Genomic DNA, 12151 nt, shown 5'->3' with positions numbered 1-12151 from the left:
CCTCTACCTGAAGATGAAAAGAAATAGAATGAGAAGTGTCTGGAATAGAGAAAGTTCTCAGCAACACTGAGCCGAGCTATGTTTATACCTTTTTTTGGACACCCCAGAGCACTTGGTATTGTCCTCCTGGTCAAGGGGTCCATCAGTATTTAGCATATTGAACTGACTTGAAATATTCTGAGAATTGTCAGAAAACAAGTTTCTTCTTCCAAAATAACCATTAGCTCTGAAAATTATTTTCTGACACCCTGACATTAGTGTGTCCTCAAGCAACACCCAAATATGATCCATATGGAAAGTGTCTTACGCCCTCAGCACCTACCTATCCTGGTCTCTCTCGTAGTCCTGGGAGAGACCATTACTTGGGAAGGTCAGGGACGTTCATGACACCCTCCTGCAACTCTGGTCTACACCTCAGCTCCTGTATGCATAAATGAATCAATCTAAAAAGAAGAGTATTTGGGGTATTCTGAGGTGCTAGATACCCAATGCAGTCTTAGGAATTTGTTCTCTTGTAATCCACAGGGCTCTGAGAAAAGCCAAGACTGGTTTTACTCTCCCCTGGTATTTCTGGCTGAGCAGGCAGACGGCACCCTCTCCACACACCTGGGATTCACCCAGAATATACTGCAGGAGACTTCTACTTTGAAGATGAAGCAGCTCCTTCCAATTTTGAGTGCACCATCAGGACCATCTGGAAACTCATCGATACTAGGTTTGCTGATCCCCATCTCCATAGTTGGACTCAGCTGGTCTGGGGTACTGTCTGAGAATTTGCGTTTCTAACAAGTCTTCTTACTGCTGTTGCTGGTTCAGGAATCACATCTAAGGCCACTATGCTGGCTTCTTCCCTGGTGTTGGGCTATTGCTGTATCTAGTACTTAGAGATAAACCAGTGGAGACTGGGGAGTTTTTACCTGAAGTGTCATAGCATTTACTTGTATATTATCCCCAAGTTGTCTTGATTAGTAATGTCATATGTTGGTGATTTAGGTAATTTCATATATTTGTGATTTAGGTAATTTCAGGCTCTATTTTAACAATATTGGCATGTTTTATGCTTGATAATTTCCACTTATCTATTCTCTGCTATTCAGTTTTGAGTAAACGACAAGGAATAACTTGTTACATAGAGATGCTGTTCCATTAACATTTGTTCACAATGTATTCACCTAAATGAGTGTCATTTCCTGCTCTTGAGGGTTCGGTACCACCCCAATGGCATGGTCATAAGGACGACAGTTCCAGCCTTTAACAACTGTCTTCCAGTGGAACCTGTTCACTTTGAGTGATCTCAGTGGGGCCCAGTTCATCTAGATAGGACGGACCCGTGTTATTCCTCATTCATTTAAATATTTACAGGGCACCCACTGTAAATATTTACAGGGCACCTACTGCTGGTGCAAAGCACCAGCAAAACAATTTCAGAAACATAACCTCTGTTCTTAAAGAGTTTATCATCTTGGATTGGGTATCATTTTTGGGCAATGGTGATAGGAAATCAAGTGAAATACATAAATGTGTTAAGTATATATTACGGTAAGTGAAGAAAACATATGAAGGTGTCCTTTAGGTGAGAGAACAGAGGAGGCCCTAAGAGGAGGTGACATTTAAGCTGAGTAACTTAGAGAAACCTAAAGTCCATCGTAGTCTGTGCACCGAGCCAAACTCACTATTAAGTCATGAGCCAAACTTATTATTAAGTTACTCTGAGTGCTTGAAAACTGTATTTACCTTATACTTGTAAATAAAAATCAAATAAAAATTTTATATTTAGATTATTTCTGTTAAATAAAAATAAAAAGTCATTCCTAGACATGTTGGTTAAAAACAGATTGAAGAACTGATGAATAAACAGCATGTATGATGAAAAATGAAGAATCACTACAAACCATTGAAACTGTTGTCTCACAGCCTGTCTGATCATTCTAAAATGGCTTGGAAAATAACAGAAGCATTCCAATAATTATAAAACATACCAAGGCTTTGAAGAGTAATATTCACTTGGATGCACACATGTTCACTACACATTTATTATATTCCCACCATTTGCCAGGGCATATTGCTAAGTTCCAAGAATAGAGAGATACAAGATAAGCCTAAACTTTTACTTTGACAAATATTAACTAAACACCTATGATGAGTTTACCACTCCTTCTGGTTCATCATAGTTTTGATTCTTTATTTTGTCAACACATGTTGTGACCAAATGATCCATAGATCATGATGACAGGTGTTTTGTTTTGTTTTTTTTAAAGAAAAAGGTGTGTTTTTCCTTCCCCTATTTTGACAAGGGAATCTGGTGATGGTTCATGGAGGACATGGTGGTGGGAGAACTATGGGGACTACAATGATCTAAGAAAAAAAGTTAATAAAATTTTTTAAAAAAAGAAAATTAAGAATTGGATCTTTCTCATTTAAATGCCTACTCCCTCAAAATATTCCTAACACAGTAACCTCACACAATTCAAAAAATATTCAAAAGTTTCATATTTTCTTTTTAAATAAACATTAAGGTCATGGTTTAAAAATATCTTTTGATGATAAACATAACCTTAAAAAAATAGTGTGTATTAAATGTTGAAAATCCACTACCCAACCTGCTAACTCTACTGCCTTTCCTGTGCCAGACTGTCTGTGAAGCAAAGAAACACATTTTTATGGTTAACTGTAACTATCCTCTTCTCCGACTCCTTGCTCAGCATCACTGGATAGCAAAGGTTAAGTATCACCTTATTCTTGCAAAAGGGATGAACCTCTTCTTGTCCTACCTTTAGTCCTGGAACATTATTCCAGTTCAGTATAATGATGCTCCCAAGGCCCCTACCACCTGCAAGTTCATTGCTCACCTGAACTTCCACTGAAAGACACCCCCCCAATTTTAACAGCAGCAATGCTTCAGTCAATGCTTTACCTTCCATTACAATTTCACAACTAACTTTCCAAAACACACAGAAAATAGGTCTCAAGAACTCACCACTCACCATTTAGTAAACTCCCCAACTATACAGCATCCCACTGTGTATTCAGTTCCATAGACACCACAGATGACTTTCTACAATACACATGTCACAGAGCTGTCCATTCAAATGCAGGTTTGTTTCAACTTAGAATGATAATTTCAATGCACTGTCAATTGATAAACATGCCAACATATCTCAGTCATGATATATGTTTTGAATCATCCTAGGAGTGATCCAAATTGGGTAGGATTTCTGTGTTTTCCTATATCATCTTCTTTTGACTCCTCTGATGAAGCTAGGCAGAAGTAAATAAAATTGAGAATGACATACACAGAATCAAGTTTGTTTTTCCTGGCCTAATCCTTTATACTGAAAAGAACCTAACTGAATAAAACACTTCATCAATGGCAGCCAATTGTTTACTACACAGTACTTTGAAAATTTTATCATCAGATTAACTTTAAAGTTTATTTTACGAAAGAAAAATACCAAATAAAATAAAAGCTAGGTTTCCTGGCATTTAAAAGCATTGCCAAAGTTACAACTCCACAAATGAACCACTGAGCTAAGTAGTGTAGGTTCCAACCTGTCAGTTTCTTAAGTAAAAGGACTTCTTCCAACTGCAGTTAACATATTTGATACAAAGAGAACATGTTTCTACAACAAATACATTTAAGACTTGATGTTTTACAGAGTAACTAATGTAGTTCTTTCCAACCAGAAAAAAATTTTTTTCCAGGATAAGGTATATTCTGATTTATAATTTAACAGAAATACAAGAAATATGAAAATACAAAATATATACATATTTATAACAATACCAGCTGTATGACAGTGCCACCTTTGGCTCCTGGTTTTATTTACTGAGAAGTTTGGAAAATTGTAAGGTAAATGGAAGTGATCAGGATTTTTCTACCCTCTCACCATTAGCATCAACAATCAACAGCTGTGGTCTTATACGCAAGCCCAATGGCAGACATGTGGATTATGGTGTGGGCATGTGTAAGTGGGCGCACCTGAGCCCAGAGACTGAGCCTTTAAGGGTGGCATCACAGAGGACCGTGCAGTAGAGGCCAGTGGAGAGACGAGAGAGCGCCAGAGTCCAGAAAGAGTAAAGATTCACTGGGGGGCTGGGGGGCTAGGAGGCCTGCCAGCCTGCCCCCCACCTGGTTGCCTCACTATAAATGGTGTAGAAAGATCATTAAAAGCTTGAAACAAGCCACTGAAGGCTCCAGGGCTCCTCCTTTACCCATCTTCCCAGATAACCTACTCTGTGCCTTGCTGGCGCTACACAAGTGAACATACATTTGTATTTCTACTCATATGGTTGCCCCCAAACACTGGCTCAAGACAAGTATTAATTCTGAGTCTGTGAGACAGAAGTCAAAAAAACATAGTGAATAGATGAGTAGACATTTTCTCATTAATATCTGATAAGACAAGAATTAAAATATAAACACTAAAACATTTTTTTAAAAAGTGATGTTGTACTATTAATGGTTAAACAGAAGTTTTTGGTTAACTCTTGTGTTTCTAAAAGTAAAAAAAACACATAATTCCTGGTATAACCTTAGTATGAACCTTAAGAAACCTGCAGTAGCCCAGGCCCTCCAGCTTATCATGTGTGATGGGGAACAAGTCAATTCACCTCTCAGCCTTAGCTCTGTTACCCATAAAAGGTATGATTCTCAGAACTAGTTAGTATTTGAATTCTTTATCAGAAAGAAATAAACCTCAACCCCCAATGGCTGAATCTGTTAACAATATTTAAGACCCATTCTGACCCATTCCAATTCTTTATCATCTTTCTTCAAAAAACATAACAACATTACACATCTCCAATAGGAAGTAGGGGTGAAAAAAGGAGAGGATTTTTAAAGGGAATAGAAACTAGGTTGGTTTTGTTAATTAGGTTCCCTCTCTGAAACCACTAACCAGTATTAGCATCTGCTGAACTTTACTCCAGTAGAAAAAAAGTGGTTGATTTCACCATCTCAAGACATATTCTCATTAAATGGTCTAAGTCAGTGTCTAGGAATATACTATTCCTAAAATAGTATACCTAAGGGAGGTGGGGAAGCAAGCAAAAGAGCTGGACACTGATGGCATGAGCCCACTGCCTTCAAGGAGAAACAAAACTGTTTCATGATGCATTCAGGAAGGAGAGCAATGACAGGCACCTGGAGCTGCCAGCATCAGGAAGCACACCTTATAGGTAAATTGTCATGTGTCAGCAGCTGCTGGGAATTGAACAGAATGAGATACTTTGTTTGACAGCATGTGTTTTCTTTATGAGTGATTTCACTCACCTCCATTCTCTTAACAGCTATTTATTGCATGTTTACTAAATGCAAACCCCAAAGCTGGAAGGAAAAAAAACAAAAAAAAACAAAAAACCTCTGTAGGAGTTGACTGGAAAACTCAAGTAAATCTTGACATGTATTTTAGAGCAGTTCAGCCCTTCAGAATATTTCCAAGTTAAATAGTAACACTAAACCTAAACAATAGAGAAGCTAAGCTAAAGTGCCCCTGGAATTTCCTTTCACTTCATTAAGTGGTATGTGGTCTAGGAGAGAGGGGAGTAATTACAAGTGAAAGAGATAATTAGCTAAATCCTTTAGTTAACACAAGATAAAAAGCTTTCTTTCCCCTGGAGAAAATGATAACATTGGATTACAAATACATTAATAGCATCATAGGCTGTTAGAATGAGAAAAAGTTCATTTCATAGGAACCTGTTGTTTTACACGTGGGGGACTTGTGGGTCACAGGTGATATGATTTGACTCAAGTCATACAAGTCATACATTTGACTCAAGTCAAATGTAGTCCCAGAACTAGAGTCCAGATCACCAGTCAATGCCCAACAAGTTGCCATGCCCACAATGTGCCCTTGTAATCAAAATGGAACAACAGCATACTCCACAAAGCAATGCACCAGGCATTGGAGTTCTGAGTTCAAGTTTTGTCAACTCAAGGAGGGTAAACATGATAACACAGAGAACCGCCACCATTTGTCTAAACCTTAGTTTCTTCATCTGCAAAATGTGAACAGTAATCCACAGCGAGTGTGAGCAGACCACAATAAATGAAGCACTCTGGCCACTGGAAACACAGGAATACAGAAGCAGCACTATTACCACAAAGAACTCGGCTGTGATTCCAATTCCAGCCACCTTGATAAGTCCCTGTACCTGTGAGCCTTGTGCTCCTCCAGTGAATATGTGGTTCACCATCTTTGCCCTGTCTCTTTCAGAAATGGTCAGAATTTAGTAACAACACTGGAAAACATTTACAAATAGCAAGTTATTGATACAAATGTAAGGCATTACTACTAAATCCCTTTAGTCTTAATTTGCACAAAAATGTATTGTGGTTTTATCACTCAGTGCTTAATGCTTTTCTTCTCAACTATGATATTATACAACAGCTTCAGACTTAGCAGCTTCCGCAGGGGTCCCCCTAAGCCTCCACTAGCCACAAAAAGCTCCACTTCCCTTGGCTCAGAGATCATGCATGATGCTTGCTCAACTTCCCACCGACGTGGGCTTGGCTGAGAACACTTTCCCTCCACCCTCTGCCAGGACCTCCTTTCAGTTGGGAAAAGCCTCCATGAACACTATTTTACTTCACATCAGAGTTATTATGAAACCAACCCTTCTGCTCTCCGCCACTTAAACAACTGCGGAACACTTCAGCCTCTCCATGGAACAAGAAAGAAGTCTGGGTGATGTTTTTCAGCAGAGGGATACCAGGGGGTCCCAAAACCCACGGTCAGATACTGTTGGGGTCTCCTTGTTTGCAGGAGACTAAGGCATTCTGAGGTTCCACCAGTCTCTATGTGCCATTCATCTTAAAGCCAGGGCCTTGGGCAGGCTGAGATGCCCTAGAAAGATACTGGTGATGGGGTGGGGGAAGTATTTTTGCTCTAGATTATTACCTTTTAAAAAAATAAGGCAACTAGCATTGCCTTATTCAGAGCCCTGATTTCCACAGATGAGAAGAAATCTATCAACCCATCCAAACAACTTCTCTGGAACAGGTTTCTACCCAAACATGTTGGGCGCCAGAGACAAGTGAGCTGGGGGATAAGACATGACAACATGCTTATCTGCATAGATGAGAGATAATATTGTGTCTTCTGTTTTGGCGACTGCTGGCACCCGCATGGCAAACCAAACCCTGTCATTCTCTGTCTCGGTAGCCCCCACACGCCCACCCTCTGCCCCGGCTGGTTGAGGCGTCACGTTGGCGGGGCCGGGGAGCGAGGCAGAGGAAATGCAAAAGCGTGTTGCTGCATTTAGGCAGAAACCTTACCGCACCTGTTCAATCAGGCCCCAGAGCCAGAAATGACCAGAACACCGACTCAGAAGCCCTGCTTGATATCCCAGGGCGCCTAGTAAGTTCGCCGCCGTTCTAATACCCGGAGGTGGTGGGCGCTCTCTCCCTATGCTGCCAAACTCAGTCGGTTCCCCAGAACAGGGCAGGGGGCTCCTGCTTAAGTGAAGCCAGAGTGAACCCTGAGTGTCACCGCTGCGGTCGCAGGGATCTGGATGGCGCGAGGGTGGGTGCCCGCGGAGAGCGCGCAACCGTGGTCCCGGCAGAACCAAGGTCCCGCTTGGGTGGCCACCAGCGCCGCGCGAACAAAGTGGGCGCGTGGGGAGACCGCCGGGATTCATCAGAGACACAGACCTCGCCAGCCGGAGCCCAGTAGGAGCGTCTAGGGAGGAGGGGCTGGGGACGCGCAGGAAACTTACCTCACCCGGGCAGCATTCGGGCGCCTCCGCTGTCGAGACCAGTTGCGCCACAGTCTGCAAGTTATCGGGACGTTGTCGCTTCCACCCGGCGAAGGGAGAGCTGTGCAGGCAAGGGGCGGGAGGGCTGGCGGGGCGGGGTCGGGACCGGGGCGCAGCGCCCAGAGCGGGCAGGTGCCGGGGCGGGAGCCGCGGGGCCAAACTCGCCCGGGACGCGCCTCGGCGGGGGCGCGCGGCTGCAAGTGTGCAATGCGCGCGCGCCGCGGCGAGTCTGTGTGTCCCCGCGTTCCCCTCCCTTCCCCGCCAGTCCTCCGGCCAGACTGAGCAGCGACGGCCGCTAGAGCCCTGCAGCTCGCAGCGGCTCCACCGCCTGGCACAGCCCCGCCGCGCGGCGTCCGGGGGTCGCAGGCAGAGAAGCAGCGGCGTCCCGGGGCTCGGGCGCCGAAGACCGCGCAGTGCGCGCCGGAGTCCCTGCTAGGCTCGGAGAGAGCAGGCTGCGCGGCGGCTGCCGCGGCTCGGGAAGCTGCAGGCCCCGCCCGCTGGCCGCCTAGGCTCTTCCCCTTTTCTCTCCACCCCCTCTCTCCATCCCCGCACGCCCTGCAGGGAAGCCAGACCGGTTTGCAGCAGCCGCGGCGGGAGCCTCAGCCGCAGTCGGACTGGATGCCCGCGTCGGTGCTTGGTGACACGGCGCTCTGTCCCGCCGCTCTGAACCCGGGGTGGAGGGGCACCCTAGATTTGACTAGTTCCCCCGAGGCTCCAGAGCTAGCCAAAGCCTTGCCGGCGGTTACCAAAGGCTTGCAGCCCCGCTAAACTGGGCCGTTTGGAATTGAGTTTCCCTTGAAGTCTGCAACGCCTGGTCGCCTGCCCGCTGCACTCTTCTGGCGGCGAAGCCCGCACTTAAAGCACGGGTGCCCCTTCAGCAGGAAGGGACAGAATAGGATTGCAAGGCGACGGTGTCTCCCCTAAGGACAGCAGGTGTTCCCAGGAAGTGAGACCTACCCAACAGGTAGGGCTTGGGGAGGGGGTCCTAGGAGAGAGAAAACTCGAGGGCCATCAAGAGGAAAGGGCTGTGATGGAGTGGGGGGTACATTCTACTGATGGCGATAAGTGGGCGTCGGGTGTATCATCTCACCTGATGCCAGTCTAATTGTGGAAGGGTAGGGGCCAGATCTAAAGGACTCTGGGGGCATAAAGCGAGTGGAATGGAAGCAATAGCTAAATGTACTTAACAGGAATCGAAAAGGTAATGGATCTTTCCCAGCTGAATGAAACAAGTAGTATTCTCAAGCTCATCACTTCCTCCACCGTAACAAGCACTGATAGAATGAATACTTCTGCCCAAGGAAGACCAGCATTTCTTCAGATGTCCTTGGCTTGTTGAGCCAAATGCATTTTTGTTTGTGAGGCTAATCCCTTTGTTCTTCTCAGCAAATGAACAGGCTTTGCTTTTCAGTTTTCAAATCTTTGTACCTCCTCCACCTGAAGTTTGTTATGGTTTCGTATCAGCTCAGAATGGAGTGCAGTAAGTCCTTGTTAACACAGCTGTCTATTATTCTTAGGCTTATTTTTCAGCCTGCTTCATTCGGATGTGTCTGGTCATTACTGGGACTTCTGGGGAGTCACTTGTTTAGGACCCTGTGACCTGTAGCCAGTTGTATCCTGCATTCTAGACTCATCGAAATGCAGAGCAGGTACACATATTTATCCATCACAAAGATATTAAGTGACCCAAGGGCCCCATCACAGTTTACTTGACTCCCAATTCCTGAAAAATTATAGAAATATTGGATTAACCAAGTTCAAGACAGGTTAATAGAGGGAGTGATGGAGGTGGGGGGTAGAAGGGCAGAAGGAACTCTTCATCTTCCGGGTATAAATCACTGTGTAGGGGGCAGCATGGCACCACTCTAAAGTAGCAGGCTGCCTGGGCAGTGGGACTGGTGATCCCTGATTCCTTTACTCTGCTGCTCTCAGCTGTCTGCTCTGAAATCCAAGGAGTGGAAAATGAATCTGTGAGTGAAAGTGCAGAGTCAGTTCTCAGTATTCGCTGGGAATGCAGAGAAGGTGAAAACAGGTAAAACCAAAGTGAAATCACAATGGATCAGAGGTGGTCACACATGTTACATACAAACGCACTTATATGTATGTGCACACAGCCCTCCCTTTCCATTAAGATCCTGATTGATTCCCTTCTGTAAAGCACAGATGCAAACTGCTCAAGGTTTCCAGACAGAACTCACAAAGCTGAATGCTCACTGGTTATTTAGAGAGCTAACTCTATTAAATAGCATTCTAAGAAACTCTACCAAGAGCCTTAAGATCATCATTACATGAATTAATTAATGGCATAAGCGGCAATACAATGTGAGACCTAATATTCCTAATTATATCTCTCAGTGACTTGGCCAGAAAACCTTGAAACATTTAAAAATGAGAAGACGCTCCTCTGTTTTACTTAATTTCAAATGTAACATCTCCAACTGAGTGTAGTAGATATTAAATGCTATTTGCACTCCCCTTGTTATGAGAAACATGCATAGATTCCTTGTGGTAAATTTGATAGCATTAGTAGCCCTGCTCAATGACTTCCCATTATCTGGTTCCTTTCCCTCTAACTTTGTAGTCCTACCCCACTCTAGAATCTCCCATATGATTTACTTTGGTAAATGGAAAGCAAACTTGATGTAAATGAAGTCTTGCAAAGTGTTTGTGCAATGATGAGGTAGCACTACACACCTATTAGAATTTCCAAAATCCAGAACACTGACAAACCAGATGCTGATGAGGATATGGAGCAATAGGAACTGTTATTTGTTGCTTGTAGGAATGCAAAGTAGTACAGCCACATTGAAAAGCAGCTTGACAAACACACAGTCCAGTAATCACTTTACCCAAGGGAATTAAACTTATTTCCACTCAAAACCCTGCACATGGAAGTTTACAGCAACTTTATTCATAATTGTTAAAAAAAATAGAAGCAATCAAGATGTCCTTTCAGTGGGTGAATGGATAAACTGTGGTACACCCAGACAATGGAATATTGCTCAGTACTAAAAAGAGATGAGCTATCAAGTCTGGAAAGACATTACTCAAAGAGGCCAGTGTGAAAAGGCTACTTGTATGATCCCAACTACATGACATTCTGAAAAAAAGCAAAGCTACAGAGCTACTGAAAAGATCAGTGGTTACGAGGAGTTGGAGGGAGGGAGTAATGAATAGGGAGAACAGAAAGGATTTTCTGGGCAGTGAAACTATATGATATTATCATGAAAGGTAGGTGTCATTTCACATTGGTCCAAACCCATTGAACACACAACACCAAGAATGAGCAGTGAAATTAACTATTTGGGATGATAATGGTATGTTCATGTAGTTTCATCAGTTGTAACAGATATACTGGTTTTGTGGGGGATATTAATATTGGGGATATTGTCCAAGCAGGGGGTATATGGAAAATCTCTGTACCCTCCTCTTTATGTTGCTGTGAACTTAATACTACTCTAAAAATAAAGTCTGTTTTTTAAAAAAAGTTTGTTCATTTCTGCTTTCTTTCTTGGAATTCTGCCATGACCAGGAGAACAAGCCTACTGGAGGAGGCAAGACCCTTTAGAACAGAGCTGAGTCATCACAACTGAAGCCATCCAGACCAGCCAGACCTCAGCTCACTGCAGAGGTAAGCAAGTCCCAGCGAGATTGTTCATGCTTGGTTCCAATCATCAGAATCATGCACCTAACTCATGCATTAATGAGAATAATAAACCTACCTGTCCCTCCTTCCTAGGAGTCCTAGTGGCTGCTTCCTCACCCCAGCTTTGTCCCTGCAACAGTGAAGTGTATTCTCTCTTGGCTTCAGACTCCTGGTCAGTATCATGAATATTAGATGAAATGCTCTGTGAGGTCACTTATAACCTACAGTCTATGATTTCTTAGATACCTGCAGCAACACTTTCAGTGGAGGGATTTTAATTGAATAGGAAGGGCTCAGAACCCTTTAGAAGAGGTACGCATATACTGCAGCCCTCCCCAAGCAATTCCCAATACCTCAGTACTTTCCCCTAAGTTTTCCTTAAATTAAAAAAAAAAAATGCAACTCTACCAGCCACAAGCTTGAAGGTTGATATTATCTTAACTCTCCTCAAAGCTTACTGATGTTTACATTCGTCAGACAGAAACAAAATGAAAACTGGAAGCCCAGGGTTAATAGACATATATGTCTGAACCTAAAAAGTTTTCCAACATACCTGATAACTCACCAAAGAAAAATAGAAAATAACTAAGAAAGATTTCCCTAGAAAATTCATACAAAAATACAAAATTACATGCATGGAGATTGTAACCTTATGAAAAAAAATATGCACAAGAACAATCCTGAAAGAGAACTCTGAAATATGAAAATCTTGTGCTAGGAGGAATTCTAAGACTTAAAAAAGCTTGA

This window comes from Talpa europaea (assembly GCF_964194135.1).
Source record: "Talpa europaea genome assembly, chromosome: 7".
Taxonomy (NCBI): domain Eukaryota; kingdom Metazoa; phylum Chordata; class Mammalia; order Eulipotyphla; family Talpidae; genus Talpa; species Talpa europaea.
This window is presented reverse-complemented; position numbering follows the sequence as displayed.